The sequence below is a fragment of the Lycorma delicatula genome, chromosome 2 (genome assembly GCF_047948215.1).
Source record: "Lycorma delicatula isolate Av1 chromosome 2, ASM4794821v1, whole genome shotgun sequence".
Taxonomy (NCBI): Eukaryota; Metazoa; Arthropoda; class Insecta; order Hemiptera; family Fulgoridae; genus Lycorma; species Lycorma delicatula.
Window position 1 is genome coordinate 226,666,504 of NC_134456.1, and position 16,947 is coordinate 226,683,450.

Below are 16,947 nucleotides of genomic sequence, written 5' to 3' on the forward strand. Positions count from 1 at the left end.
CAAAAAAAATTTGGATTTTGGACTGCAGCTCTCACTGACAGCTTTTAAACGATATATCACAAGCGATATTTATTTTCATCGATTCCACAGTTATAGCCAAATAAAATTTTAGATAACGAAATATTTGCTTCTTATAAGAGGAAGGCGCATCGGTTCAAATCCGACTTCATCTCCTTTTTTTTTAAATTTAAATATATTGATTTATTAATAATTAACCCTTTATTTATTCACGCTCAGGCGTGGACAGCATAGCCGGGTGCGACGGGGGGTCCTAAGAGGTTAGAGGCGAGGCGCCTCCCAGTACCGCGTGATGCTTGATTGCAAGCCCGGTCCTGGAAGGCTGGAGAAAAAAAAGAAAAGACACAGAAATTAAAATAAAATAGGGTAAGTCTTCCGAGTTAATCGGTGCCGAAAAAGCTTTAAATATTACTTTTAGGACTTAAATAAGCTAATATTTAAAAAAGTTAGAGAGGAAGAGAAAGAACATAAACCGAAAGAGAAAACGACTGCAGTAAACCTTCGTAAACTTAACATAGAGCACTGTAACATGCAAGAAATTTGCATTCGTATCAGATAACAAAATCTGAGGTCGTAAAGTACAGTCGCGACTAAAAATAGAGGTAAATATAACTCGAGAAGGAAATCTCTTAAATATTTACAATAACAAAACAATGAAATGACGAGCGAACATTCTAACTTGTTTTTATACGATTACAGGAAAAAATAAACAGAAACTGTACGTCCTCTAAAACATACCTTTCATAAAGATAAGTGTAAAAATTACTTCAACGATAACGATCATTCCGATCAGATAATACAAACTTTGGTTTACGCCAAACAGATATAATAATTCAAACATTTAAGTTAAACAAAAATTAATACCGAACACGAATTTATGAAATTTCTATTAAATAAAATAAAAATACAACTTATTTCAGTAAAATCTTTAGTCTGTTTTTGTAATAAAGGAACAATTAGTGTATGCAAATAATTTATTAGTAGGGATTATCTAATTTTATGAACATTCCAACAGTAACACGAGTTAAAAAGTTAAAAAAAAGAATCGATACGAAATAAATCGATTCGACTACCGAATAAAAGGATAGAAATAAACAAATACATTTAATTAAAAATTACGTGTATGTCACATCATGTGAGTTCAACTGCTTCTTTCAATAAGATAAAATACAAATTTTTACAGAATTTCATAGCGAAAAAACCCTGTCACTCGTTGGTAAGCTGACAGGTAATATAGCATAGCAGGTGGTGTGTCGTGGGTGTGTAACAGCAGTAGTTATGTCGCATTGAAGTCGGGTTAGGTGCCCGGATTACAACTTCCAATGCGGGTTATACAATAAATTTCAGGTTGTCGCGGCAATTCGTGCTACCGCGAACAAGTCAACTAGACACCTGACATTTTCATGTTCGCCAGAGCCAAATATGTAAATAATATATTTTTAAAAAATAATATAAATTCAATAAAAGGATATTAGATAAATATATATATATATATTTACTAACCAATATAAAAACCATTCTACATCTTTATTAATTTAAACTAATTAACTCATAAACTGGTCAGTAAAACGATTGAACTCAATTCACAATAACAAAGTTCATTAAGCTCAAAATTATTATCATAATATTTTTAAAAACTTTAAAAAAAGTGTGTTTTAAATTCTACTCGTATGTAATTTTATAGTTCAAGCTTTACAACAGCCTTATGTAAAGTGGATGATTAATATTATGTTGTAAAATTTTTAAAGATAAATAAAAATATAGTTTAAAGATATCGTTTAAAACGAATTTAAAGATAACGTTTTAAACGTTAAATTACAATGTCCACAAATACGACAGAAGGGTCTTTTATAATCATTCCTTATAACTGAATTATTACAGTATAATAATGATAATTATATAGAATGATATACAAAAATTTAAAGTATTTTCCTGGGAAAATTCTACAAAAATTAGAGTAAATTATACATTATCGTTTCTACCCTAATTATTGCTATCTAATTTCCCCTTATACAGTATACCGTAACAGTCTTAAAGATAAATGAAAATTAAAATGAACTTTAAAAAAATTTCTGTTTTTAAGCATAGAAAACGCTCTTAAAACGGGATTTCTATTTATGAAACATCGTATCGTTAATTCTGGTTACAACCGGTCAAAGGAGAAGGGATATCTTATGGATCACCTATCACAGAATTTTACTCAAAGGGCAGGTAAATTGTTTTTCGTAATTTAATGAACATGTTTAACGTAAAATATTTTCCGATTGTATTTTGTCTTATTCGAACAACCGTAAAATGATGATGGCTTTCTTTTTTTGTCGTTAACGATAACAAAACGAACATAAACAATACAGTAAAAACTAAACGATATACATTTTTAATTTATTCGCTTTTGAAGTAGTGTGAAATTTGTGTTCGTCATTTTTTTGTAATTTTAACTATTTCTAAATGTCAAAATTTAAAGATAAATGGATAAAGACTTAATTCTAACTAAGTTTTTTTTTTACTTTTTTAAAAAATGGATTTATATATTTAAAAAAAAAATTAATTAAAACGACTAATTAAAAAAACCTCAAAAAAACAAATTTTAGTTAATTTTTAATTATATAAAATATTAAAATCATAATTGTAAAGAAAAAAATCCGATATGGACACCGCATGACTTCCTTGTACGCCTATTAAATTACATATATACAGTGTTTTAAAAAGAAAAGTACATAAAATTTTATTTCGTTAATATCTTCAGATATTTTTCATATTTTATTTGCTTACCGTTATTATTAAATTATTAGTTATCGTAATTTTTTTTTTACCATCAGAGGTTAATTTTCAATAAATCAATATATTTAAATTAGAAAAAAAGAAAATGAAGTCTGATTCGAAACGATGTGCCTTCCCTTGTAAGATAAAAATATTTCGTTAATTAAAATCTTATTTGGCTTAACTCTGAAACAAATGAACATATTGTACCGCTTATGATACATCGTTGAAAAGCTCTGAATGACGGCTTATTACTGCAGTTAAGAAAAACTCCAAATTCAAATTTGTAGGGATTTTGGCCTTTTTTGGACACTTTTGGTTCAGTCGATTGCAATCAAAAGGGGAGGTGCACAACTAGATGCTACAACAGTTCTACATGAAAAATGTCAACATCCTACGGCTAATCGTTTTTGAGTAATACATACGTACAGACATCACGCTGAAACTAGTCAAAATGGATTCAGAGATGATCAAAACGGATATTTCTGTTGAAATGAAACCGAAATTTTTCGCGATCACAATACTTCTTTGAAATAAAAACGGTAAATTAAATAAAAGCATAATAATAACGACAGAAAATAAACGATTTTAAAAAAATAATCATTTAATTTAATACTCGAAAATATTTGGAAAATGTTAACACATAGATGTAGTTCTATTTCAGCTGTCCTTAGAAGTGTTTGTACATCTAACACCACAATAGACGGGATATATATATATAGAGCGTCATATCTTTATAGGTATCAAGAATCCAGTCGCCGGTAGCAATCCATCCCCACCTTGCACGTCAACTTAGCTTTCTAAATTTTGACGAGTAATACAAACATAAACCGTTTTAATTTTTAATATTGCGACAAATAATCGAACAATTCTATAGTAACTTTGATGAATCTAATTTTAAATTTTAATAATTTTATTGATATGTTAATTCAATAGGCATCAGGCCCAACAAAAAAGCAAAGCAAAAATTTATTCGGTAAATAAATAAAATCAATATATTTATTTCAACGGACGAATAAAATATCCGTTTTATTCTATCACGTTTAAGACAGATTTATAATTGCTAGATCTTCCGTAATATCCATCAAACAGAAGAATTTTTCACAATGAACGAACAGATTTTTAAAAATTAAAGACTTGACGATTATAGTCCAGCAACCGGATCTTAACGGATTAATGGTTAGTTTCCTACACACAATCAGTGTCAGATTGATTACAGCAGCGCACGTAACAAATTTGGTTTGGCAGTAATGTGTTTTCTTGTTAATATATTTCATTACGGAAAAGTATATTTTTTCAATTCGTCTGTAAATTTTGAAATCTAAAAGGTGTTAAAATTAAAAACCAATTTCACACTACTTCGACTTTATAAATTTAAAGAATAAAATTTATAAATTTTAACTATTTAATTTTTAGTGTAGTGGTTTAAGTTAGTTTTATTATCGTTAAAGACAAGAAAAGAAAGCCACCATCCCTTTACGGGGGTTCGAATAAGACGAAATACAATCAGGAAAACATCTTACATTAAATTACTAGAAAAAAACTACCTGTCCTTCCAGTAAAATTCTGAGATACGCGATCCATAAGATCTCCCTTCTCCTTTAACCAGTTCCAGCTGCGACTGACCAGTTCCTTTGACCGGCGACTTTAAATTATTATATGCTGTAATTATTTCCCGTGACATTCCCGTCGTGAATCTCAACCGGTAACAGCAGTTGCAACGTTTTCATTAAATGGATTTAGTACCCACCTCTTCTAGAAATACTCCGCCGACCTCAATTATTATTATTTTCAATGAAACAACCCTTTTAAAAACTAAGTAAAGGCACCAAGCGCACGCTTCGCACTCAAAACTGAACTGACAGTTCTGCCTAAAAGTGCCTAAAAAAATTGAGTTTTTCACTCAATTCTAAACCGACAGTTCAAAACTAAACTTCAGTTCTGTTCTTACGCCACTTTTTACTGCTGAGAACACAATCTGTTCAAACGTATCATACGCATGTTTGAACACACGCTCTCACAGCGAATATTATGCAAGCAGAAAGCCAAATTACAAGGAGCCCGTACATATCTTGTCGGAACCTGTAAAATGCTCCAGTTTGTACACAAGCAATTTACAACATGTACGCTTGTATTTACACGCGTACATACCCGTCGCTATTAACGAGGCTAAATAGTTTTAACTAGGTTTCGTTGGGGTTGGGGGATCGCGAAATATTATGTATATGTATATATTTTTTTTTTTACTTTTTGGGGGTTGTGGAGCAAAAACTCCGATGTAGGCCCTGCATGACTTCCTTGTCCGCCTATTAAATTACATATACCCTTTTTTTTTTTTTAATGGAAAGTACATAGAATTTTACTTCATTAATAACTTCTGATATATTTTCTTTTTTTTATAATTATTTATATTATTATTTTTTTTTTTACAATCAGAGGTTAATAATTATTAATAAATCAATATATTTAAATTAAAAAAGGAAAGTTAAGGAGACAAAGAATGATTCGAACTAATGTGCCTTCCTCTTGTAAGATTCAAATATTTCATTTGGCTGTAATTCTGGAACCGATGAAAGTAAGTACTACTTATGATATATCTTGAAAAGCTCTCAATAAGGGCTTATTACTGAACTTAAGAAAAAGTAAAAAATCCAAAATGTTTTGGATTTTCGGCTTTTTTGGGTACTTTTGGTTCAGTCGATTGCAATAAAAAGGGGAGGTTCTCGACTAGATATTACAACAGTCCTAAATCCAAAATTTCAACATCCTACGGCTAATCGTTTTTGAATTATGCGAGATACATACATACATATATATACGTCACGCTGAAAGTAATCAAAATAGATTAAAGATGGTCAAAATGGATATTTCCGTTGAAATCTGAAAACCGAAATTTTTTGCGACCACAATACTTTACTTCGTACAAGGAAGTAAAAGGTAGAGAGAGAATCATTGCTCTAGAGTAAGCAGCACAAATAATCTGTTTAAATCTACTCGACGGCAAATTTTATTTACAATAACACGAACCGTGCACGTGTTTACACGTTACGCACCAGGTACCAATTTTACATACACCAGTCGGATTTTACGTACACCTGAACGCCCATGTTTCAAGAGAAAAGTCATGGGGAGTTGAAAAAATATCGCTTTTCAGGAACGGATGACCGGAATCGGGACGGACCAATCGCTTAACTGGAAATTAACCAACTTCTAGTTAAAAACATTTTTACACGGGGTTTAATTCTCTTTCTTTATCATAAAACTGATATATAAAAATTCCAGTTTGTGATCGCTAAAATACGTGATTTGTTAACATTAAACTAGGCCGATAACATTTTTACGGTAGGCTGCCTATATGGTTTATTCATAGTCCGACCGCTAAATTTTTTCACCGAATTCAACATAAAGAACAAATTACAATATTAAAGTCTTACTCCCAAAAAAAAATAAACAAACAATATATGAAAACAAGCAATATTTGATTTGTATGTCAAACAAAAATAGTTTTCTTTACGTGCCAAAACTTCAAATTTTTCTTGTCGTTTTATTAAATTTGAAAGGTAGAATACAAAACATTAAAATCAGTACCTTTCAATATAAACTCTGTCTATTCATTAGTATTTTATTAATTACATTATTCGTAAAAATAGTAATTCTGTAAATGTTTGACCTCGTTTATTTTATACTTGATTTAACTAACTGAGCTCCACAACCAAATTAAATTAATTAAGTTCAAAACGGAACTATCCATCGTAATTGACTTGAAGGTTTAGCCGATGCCAAACGTAATCTTACTGTACTATCGACAACGCTGTTTACAAGGACACCGGACATCACAGACCGATGATTGTCGAGGTGGTACTTCCACCATATCAATGTTTCCTCCCCTCTCAAATTTATCTAACAATAGTATATTAAATCAAACCGGAAAAAAAAGCATCGAAGGCGGTGATAGCAAGCGAGTATAACAGTCGGCGTTCCTCTCAAAAGAGGTTCTGGTCGCTAACTTGAAATACAAGACTTTTTATAAAAGATCTTTACATATACGTCGTCGATCCACTTAGTACCATGAAAAATTTCATAAAATTCATGTTTGGGAGTAACTGTTTCACTAACACACAAATAAGACAAAATGACGTCTTCCAGACAGAACCGAGCACAGCTCCTTCAATACGCAGAAAAAAATTGAAATAAAATCATAAAAAATGTACTTCATACATTTAGTTTCTTTTTCTGTTTAGCCTCCGGAACCACCGTAAGGTATTACTTCAGAGGATGAATGAGGATGATATGTATGAATCATCACTAAATGAAGTGCAGTCTTGTACAGTCTCCGGTTTACGGTTCCTGAGACGTGTGGTTAATTGAAACCCAACCGCCAAAGAACAGGAGGAGGGCGGATGACCGCTACTACCTTTACTATGGCGACCCGGAAATCCAGGAACACGTGGTGTTCTGGTGCCCGTAGTGGGATCAGTACCGCCTAGCTTGCTCGGCGATTACCGGTCCGCTCTGCGTGGAGAACATAATCGCCAACATGTTGCGGAGCTCCAAGCGTTTTGATACCATCTCAGGGTTCGTGGCGAGGGTTCTTCAGGAGAAGGATCGGGCGGCCCAGGGATGAGAGACAGTCCTATGCGGAGCTGCCGTTTGCACGTGCTTGCACGAGTGGGCGGTAGCGATGAGGCACGGGGACTCTCGCACTCCCGAGCGAAGAAGACAGTCCCGGTGGGGTGCCCCACCGGGAGTGTCCCCGTTAGAGGCATTGACATAAAGACCGAGTCCCGGCTCCCGGAGTGGGAACCCAGGTGGATCCTACTCTGCAGGTTTGAGGCGGGCGCAAAGTAAGAACCGACCGGAAGGCCGAGACATAGAGGCCCGTTAGAGTAAAGGACAATCCCCTGGGCTGTGTCCAGGGGACACACCTCAGGATCCGTCCGGGATAAAACTGCAGGATCCGTCCCGGGGGAAAAGGGGAAAAACAACCACCAAAGAACGGTTGGGTTTCAGTTCGTCACACATCTCCGAAACGGTCGAGCTGAGAATGTACAAGAGTACACTTCAATTACATTCAAACATATCATCCTCGTTCATCCTCTGAAGTAATACCTGACGGTGATTCCGGGAGACTAAACAGGAAAAAAAACACCAAAGAACGCCGCTGGTATTCATGATCTTTATGCATACTCAAGATAAACAAACTGCATCTTGTAATATGCAAATATAATTGATTATATTCAGAAAAGAACATTATTTTATAGTTACTTATGGATGTATCAATAAAAAAATACTTTTAATGGACAATTGCTACATAAATCTTAAGTTTCTGGCTAAGTATAGAGATGAAAGTAAGATGAAAATAGAATACAAAAGACGTTAAACGTTTACATTGAAGAATAAATCAACTTCAACCATAGAGTTATAAAAATTAAAAAAAAAAAAAACAATAATACAAAATTGTGTCTAATAGGATATTAGTATTCATATGAAATACATCTTTGTCCTTGACCAGATTTTGAATTAATTTCGAAATATCAAAGTAACTTAAAAGATACAACTAGTCAATTAGTCGAAATGCCTTTTTTGTTGTTTTTTTTTTACAACGCAAACAACAGACTCTATAAAACAAGAAATCAATTACATATACGAACCAAACGATTAAAATATGGATTTTATATCAAAATGAAAAATCATGGCTAACAATCAACAGCAAATGTTAAAAAAAAAAAGAATTTAAAATCGGAGACTTTTACGCTGACGTAATGAAGTCTGATTCACCTGACGATATTAATTTGTTATGACATGACGTATTTCAAAGTATATTTTATATTTTGTATAATTTATCCGTACAGCTCCGATATCGCAGCACAACAGAAGCTGAGAAAGCAAGGCTGAGATTATAAGAGCGAAATTATTTCAACATAACTGTAAAAATCGTGTCGACATTTAAATTTCGACAAACCAGATTTGCAACTTTTACAATGATTTATATTTCACAAACAAAATACTTTTAAAAATAACTTATTTGACATTTTCAAGTTAAAAAAAAATATATATATATATATATATATCTTTGATCTTTTTCATAAAATTGTTTTTTTGTCGTATAAAATCATAACTCACTCAGTTTATTTCGAATTTATACGTAGGCATACTAAAGTACCTTATTAAGAATAGTAAATCGGGATGAATTAACAGTTTCCGCTTATAACTACGCAGAATCAAATAACTGCGAATGAAATTTGTCATTCCAAACGAAAAATTATTTTTAAATAATATTAGAAAATTTTATATTAATTTACATTTGGTTGAAACAAAAAAGATGATCTGCTATTAACTTTTAATACAGATTTAAAATAACTACCTAAGAATATAATTATACGAATTAAAAATACAACTGTAAAATAGTTACAACGACGAAAGAATGTAGCCAAAATAAGTTATGAATATTTACATAATATTTAAATTTTAATTAATAGGTAATTCTTATGAAACGTATAAGTGAGACAGTGATACGTAAGCAGGTTAAGTAGCGACATTACACGAATAAAAATATATAATTATTAAAGTATTAACTTATTGTTCGTGTAGAAAGGAAGGCGAGTTAATCACATGCGCCAATCCCACAGATTCATGACTATTACTAAAATAAATTATTTTTATACACCTTCTGAAATAGGATACACATTGCATTAAAAAAAATGGAAGTAATTTTAAGAAAAATTGTGAAAAAAATTATATTTACACAGAAGAAACTTTATTTTATATCAAGATAGGACTACCGAAAATTTTGCCCTGATTTCTATTTCGACGGAAAAATGAAACCGTACTGAATTTCTTTGGGACGCAAATTATGGGAAAAAATTATTTGTATTTGACTTGTAAAATTATAATAAGAGGCATATTCATGAAGTAAGGGCCGTCGGCTTATATTTAAATATTAACGGGTCTGAATATAGTTTCACGCATGCAGGGCCATCTATCGATTTTTTATGAAGCCACTGCAGTCGTTCTGATTCAGGAGTCGTTTTCCTGGCGGTGAATGCAGATCGCAATGTCCGCGTTTCTCCCACCGGTTGTGAAGTGTGCGCCGATTCGATTTTTGTGTGCAAAAGGATCTTCAGATATTGAAATTCATCGGGAGTTGTGCCTAATGTATGGACCTACAGTAATGAGTAAATAAAAGGTTAGACAATGGTGTCGAGACTTCAAAAATGTGAATGACGAAGAACAGAGTGGCAGGCCCAGTATTCAGACCGATGAAATCGTTGAACTAGTGAACCGAAAACCGCGATGTGATCGGCAAGTGATGTGTATTGCTCTGGCTGATGAATTTCCGCATGTTGGACGCACCTCTATCTACACGACTGTTACAGAAAAGTTCGATATCACAAAGTTTTGTGCAAGGTGGGAACCGAAAATGCTCACCGACCAACATAAACAGCAAAGAATGATTGGACGAGCGTTTTTGAACCGCTATCGACAACATGGAGATGATCTGTTTTCTCTCATTGTTACAACCTACGAGATGTGGATATCCTACACCAACGCAGACGCGAAATAACAGTCGATGGAGTGACGCCATTCAACTTCCCAAAAACCGTAAAGTTTAAGTAATATCCGTACTCTAGTCGAAAAATACGGGCTAACGGTTTTTTGGGGACTAAAAGTGCGTCATTTTGGTTGATTTCATGGAACGAGGATCAACAATTACAGCTGAAGTGTACTGCGAAACGCTCACTAAACTGAGATATGCGATCCAAAATCGTCGACGCGGGAAACTGTCGTCCGGCGTAATCCTCCTTCACGACAACGTGGGTCCTCATACCGGCTGTCTTAACCAAGAAGATTCAAAATTTTCGTCGGGATCATTTTGACCAACCTCCATATAGTCCCGACCTTGCAACTTATAGACCACTTCTTGCACTTCAAAAAGCGGTTTTGTAAACAACGGTTTGAAAATGATGAGCAACTCAAGACTGGCAACTGTTTCAAGATTGTGAAATGTTTCGATTCCCAGGCGGCAAACTTCTATGCAGAGGAATTAAAGAAACTTGTGCCGCGTTACCAAAAGTGTTATAAAAGTGCTAAAACTATTATGTAAAACTGTAAATAAAACCATTTTCTCACAAGTTAATATTTTTTAATGACTAAATGGCGCTTCTTTATGAATACGCCTCGTAATTAAGGGTCCAGAACTGTTTCTATGTTTCCAGTAGTTAACCAGAAAAATTGTCCTAAAACTTTACGTCAATAAAGGTAAACTTTTTAACGTTTATTATAAATTCACTTAAAACTATATAAAAAAATATGATCCTACACGAAGTACTCCATTGTTTGAGAAGGTGGGATCTTGGAGGTCATTTAATTAATCCACCATATCCGATCCAGTTTACAATTAAATTTAATTTTGAAAAAACTGGTGTAAGTAAAATAAAAAGTTAAAAACCTACTTTTAAATTTAAAAAAACAGAAACTGCAAACGAAAATTGTTATAATTTTAAACAAACTAAATATCTTTTTGGTATCGCAAAAAATACTGCCGAAACAATATTAAAACCCTAAAATAACTGAAAACAAAACCACGTTAAAAACTTCTAAAATTCTATATAGTTTCAGAGTTATTTCGTATAATTAGTACTGCGTTGTTAAATCGCATCAAAAACGCTACTTTTATATTTTTAACCTTTTGTTGCTGTATTAAACGTATTTTTACAGGTAGTAGTCAAGTATCCTTAGTTGAGGCGACCTTGCAAGCCAATTAATTGATCCGCTACGTCCAATCCGATAGTTTATTAATAAACTATATTCAAAGAATTTTTAAAAATGTAAAGAACGATGAAAAATAATTTTCAGTCTTGATAACAATCAATATTTGCAGAATTTCACTTAAAATTTTTGTTACATTTTTTTTTTTTATTTACTGTAATGTAACAAATTTACCCCAAAACTAAAAAAAGAAGTATTTTAGACTTGTAACGTGTAATTAGTTTTGAAATCCAACTTGGAAATCGACACTTCAACATTATTAAATAAACGATTAGTTTAGTATTTTACTCGCTGAAAAATAATGGATGGTAACCTCCAATATAGTTATTACTATAGAGGGTACCTAGTTCCACAACATTATGTAATAATTGTTTACTTTTATTATTTTATATTGTTTGGTTATATATCTACTAAGCTTATGTTTTAAGAATTTATAACTGTAAATAATTTTATTTTCATTTGTAATCTGTTTATTTTGTGGAATAAAGATTATTATTATTATTATTTTTCGACTCCAATTTGATTTAAACATATCAAAAATATTCCCTGAAATTAATGAGGTTCCCAGTTTTGGTATCCGATTTTCTTTTTTCGTGTCTTTTTAATTATTCACATCTAAAACATAAAAAAAAATCTCATGTAGACAACACATGACTTACTTTTACGCCTATTAAATTACATTTATACATTTTTTTTTAAAATGAAAAGTACATAAAATTTTATTTCATTAAAAACTTTTCATATTTTTTTATTTATTTATTAATTTTTTTTGTTATTATTGAATCATTCATCGTAAAATGTTTTACGAGAGGTTAATAATTATTAATAAATCAATGTATTTAAATTTAAAAAAAAGAGATGACGGCTGATTGGAACCGATGTGCCTTGTAAGATCCAAATCTTTCATTAATTAAAATTTTATTTAGCTATAACTCAGAAATCAATGAAAATAACCACCAATTATGATATACGGTTGAAAAGCTCTACACGAGTGCTTATTACCGCAGTTACGAAAAAGTCCAAAATCCAATTTTTTTGGATTTTGGGCTTTTTTGAATACTTTTCGTCCAGTCGATTGCAATCAAAATGGGAAGTGCACAACTAGATATTACAAAAGTTATAAATGCAAAATTTCATCAACTTACGGCTAATCGTTTTTGAGTTATGCGAGATACATAGATATACGTACATACGTACGTACAGACATCACACCGAAACTAGTCAAAATGGATTCAGGGATGGTCAAAATCGATATTTCCGTTTAAATCTGGAAACCGAAATTTTTCGCGATCACAATACTTCCATTACTTCGAACAAACAAGTAAAAATCAGCAATATTTTCCCAAATATTTCAGTATAGCCTCGTTTTTCCGTTGTTGAAGAAATTAGAGCGAAATTTTTCGCAAGCCGTAATGTTTCATTATCAATAATTATTAAACTTTTTTCTACGTAATTTTTTTCCAGCGAAATAATTTTAAAAATGTCAATATAAGGATATGCCAATCTGTTTCATACTTGGGACATCCTTCATATATAAAGATAAATTTATTATAACAAATACGAACGGTATGACTTGGAGTTCCAGATACTAAAAAATATTTCATTAATTAAATTCCAAGTCTTGTCTAACGGATACTATTCATGCCATCTGTTTGTTACACTGTTCACCATATTTTTTTCCCGTTTATTTTCAAAAGAAAAAACTTAATATACCAAACGCGATCAAGCGATAAGATAAAAGCGGACGCGATTAAATATTACATTCATTACCTTAATAGTTTAACTGAGAGTAAAACAATAGAAATAAAGCCCTATAAATGGCAATCTATTTTTTTTGTAATTTTCTCATTAAATGAAATTTAATTACAACACGGTTAACGAATCTGGTGATCTGATCATTAAGTCCGGATTACTTCGAATTACAGCTGTGGTATCTACTAATGTACCGATATTATAATTCCAATATCGATTACATCGAACTCAAAGCAATCTCCCTTAAATATTGCATATTAACTGAGATATCTCTAATTTGAATTAAAAGAAAAATATTGAAATAAAACTTTTCCGACAACTGCGTCAAAACATTTCAACCGTCAGATATTAATTTTTCTTTATCGCAATAAAAAAAATTAATAAACGATAATCTCATTGTTTTTAATTTCGTCAACGAAGGATAACGGTCGTTCGTGTAGGCAAAAATTCTTTAGGGGAAGAACGAGAAGGGAATGGATAAGTTACGGAAGTAACTAGCAGAAAGGAAATTATACGGGGTTGTTGCAAGGAATGCAGATCCAGATAGGTCAATAAGAAATTCAGACGGGGATAAAACGGTACGACGGTTCACACGCGATTTAGCACTTCGTATGTATTATACTACCGCCTCCTTCCATTTACTTGCCGAATCGAATAAACCGGCCGGCCAGTTATTCCCCTTTTTTTACTCCGCATAGAAATTAATTCATTTTAACAATTTCATCGACTTCTCAAGCTAGAAAAGTAACAATCCCAACATATTTCAAACAGTAAAAGAATATTTCGAAATACAAATATTCGTTATTTGAAGTAAAATTTGCCTAAAATTTATTCAGAAACGTGATTAATTGAATATAAAAGAAGTATTTTTTATTTCTTTTTAAATATATTAACATAGAAAAGTGAAACAAAAATTTTTAATAAAAGCTTGAAAATTGCGAGTGCGCCAAATCACAGATACCGATACACATTTAACGAAGTATAAAAAAAAATTATAAAAAGAAAAGGAACATGTTGAAGTTGTATGAAAGTAGTGTGTAGAAATTGCGGTGGGGAAGAATTAAAAAAAAACACGTTACGCACTGTGTTATGAGAAATAATGCACGATATACGTACACACACGGTTAGTTACCTTATACGTAAACGAAAGTAACTTTAATAACTTCATCTGGCGGATTGATTTTTCGTAAAATATCAAACGCCGAAAAACTATAGACCGATAAATAGCACCGCATATAAATTTAAAAATACATCAGAGAATGAAACGCTTTAGCACGCTATCTGAACGAAGAATACGTTAAATCAAAATAGTATAATACGGATTACTTCTGCCGACGGTACCAGAATGCAAAATGGAGGATGCAGTTAGAGACGCTATGAGACAAGGCTGAGGAGAATCGATCAGACCCGCTTGGCAGTGAACTACTGATCCGTACGACGCCTTTCCTCTTACATCTCGACACATAAACGCGGCGAAATAACATACACATAACGACCGCACGGCATCATTGTTCTGTAACAAAACTACAAAACATCTATGCCGGTTTCCACAGCTGCCGTTGATAATTTCAGTTACGCTATAAATCCGTGACATTGCGCCAGATAAAAAAAAAAGTCTCAACGATATCAAATTATATCACAACAATTGATTTGTTAAATAAGATTGCTTGACGTAATAATTTTTCCTGCAAATTAAATTACGAGGTTTTGGAACCGAACCTCGCTTAAATATTTTTTCTTTGTAAAGATTTATCTTTACAAATAAGTACGAAAACAAGCGGAGTATTATATAATACGCGGAATAAAAGTTCATTAGCGAATAGACGATTACGGAAAATTATCTAATAAATTGTTGAATATAAACATAAGCACGATTTTTCAGATCTAATAATTCTCCTTTCGCAAGGTTTTTTCGACCTTTAGTGAATAATTTTGTTTTAATTTTTTGACTAATTCTTTCATGACGCTAATCTATCGGGTAACAGATCACAAATCACGTTGTACGTTCGATTTTGCTATCGGAAGTGATGCGAACACGCTAAAGTCTGAAACGTGATATTATTTTATTCCTATCGTTATTTCTGTTAAGTATATAAAACTATCGGGTGACAAAGGTTTTTTATCGGTCGGAAATTTTGTACGGATATCGATATATCTAAATAAATTTAATCTGACAATAAAGATGAAATATTATTAATTGTTAGCGTAGTTATTAAATTAATAAAACCGTCTTTAAAATGTAATTATTCGATAGAAAACCCCGGTCGATGCAAATCATGTTTACGTGCGAGATAACAGCTGATGATACTTGATAATGAAATGTTTTCTTTGATAATTGCGTAAAGGGTTACTTCGAACAATCGATGTCTGTAAGCGATCATGCGGAAAGAAACGGATGAAAGATTAAATGAACTGCAAATAAAGTGTAATCTTCGTGTCAATAAGACGGGATAGCGCGTCGTCGACTGCGGTGCCGCTCCGCATCGTATCGCCCAGCCGGGACAGGCTCGGCTGTAATTAGGCCTAGGCCAAGGGGGATCGATCCGAGCACGCTCAGCCGTACCACATGACCTACGCAGCAGGCTGCCGGTTGCGCGCGCACCATACGCAATCGATACACAACGCACCGCACCGCTCCATCGTTACCACCGCACAGACGCCTTTCACCATCCACCGACCCGAGAGCCGCACTCTCTCGCTTCTTTCTCATTGCTACTCAACGTAGCAGAGGTACGGTGTCAATCAATATAAAAACAGACGTTATCTTCACCCCTTAAGAATACACCTCCCCTCGGTTCAAACTAGGGGAGGTATATTTTTACCTCCCCTCGGAGGTTTGACCTTGAGACTCCCAGAATCTCCAAGGTCAAACGTTTAATTCCGAAGCCGATCATAAGATTAACACACCTAATCTCATTCCTTCGCCCACGCGGTCGGCAGATTTTTTCTCTTGAGTTTCCCTTCCGCTCCGTTCGTAATAAAATTTAACCGTACAAATTAATTTGAGCACGACCGCACACATATTACCGCACGATTTAGAAGCCTATTTAGTTTTACAAACAAAAAATAAATTTATCTTAAACTACGCCCCAAAAATATTATTTAACGCATATTAATTATTTTAAAAGAACGGCCAAACGGTAACTACATCAAATACAAGAGTAGTAATAAAATAACCGAATAAACCCTGTGATCCCAATTATCAAACGGACAGACATCAAATCGGTTAAAATCTGGAAAAATATGTTAAATTCTCATCCACGAGCATCGGAACGCTGCAGCGGTTATGCATACCTTACTGAGCGGAAGGTAGACGGTTCAATGCTCGATAAGATCAGATATAATTTAACGTTTATCGGTCCCCGATACTTTTCACCGTACTGTTATAGGATTCTAATTGAATTAAAAACAGATGATCGATTCACAAGTGGAACAAGTTACAGATACGCCCGATACACGATAAGGAAAACATTTCTTCCAGTAAACAAAAGTATAATGGATATCTAAATGAATTAAATAAATAAGTGTAGATTTTCAGGAATATAACCCGAAAAACTTCGAACGATTATAAAACATTACTTAATAAAAAATTTTCCATAAAACTAAACTACTTTCGACTACCGATTTTCTTTTCTTATAAAATATATT

General features: G+C 32.8%; 1 protein-coding gene across 3 annotated transcripts in view; it reads right to left on the reverse strand.

The window, feature by feature from the left end:
- Positions 1-16,947, reverse strand: part of tai (basic helix-loop-helix family member taiman) — a 735,005-nt gene that overhangs the window by 625,679 nt on the left and 92,379 nt on the right. The gene's annotated exons all lie outside the window — the stretch shown is intronic.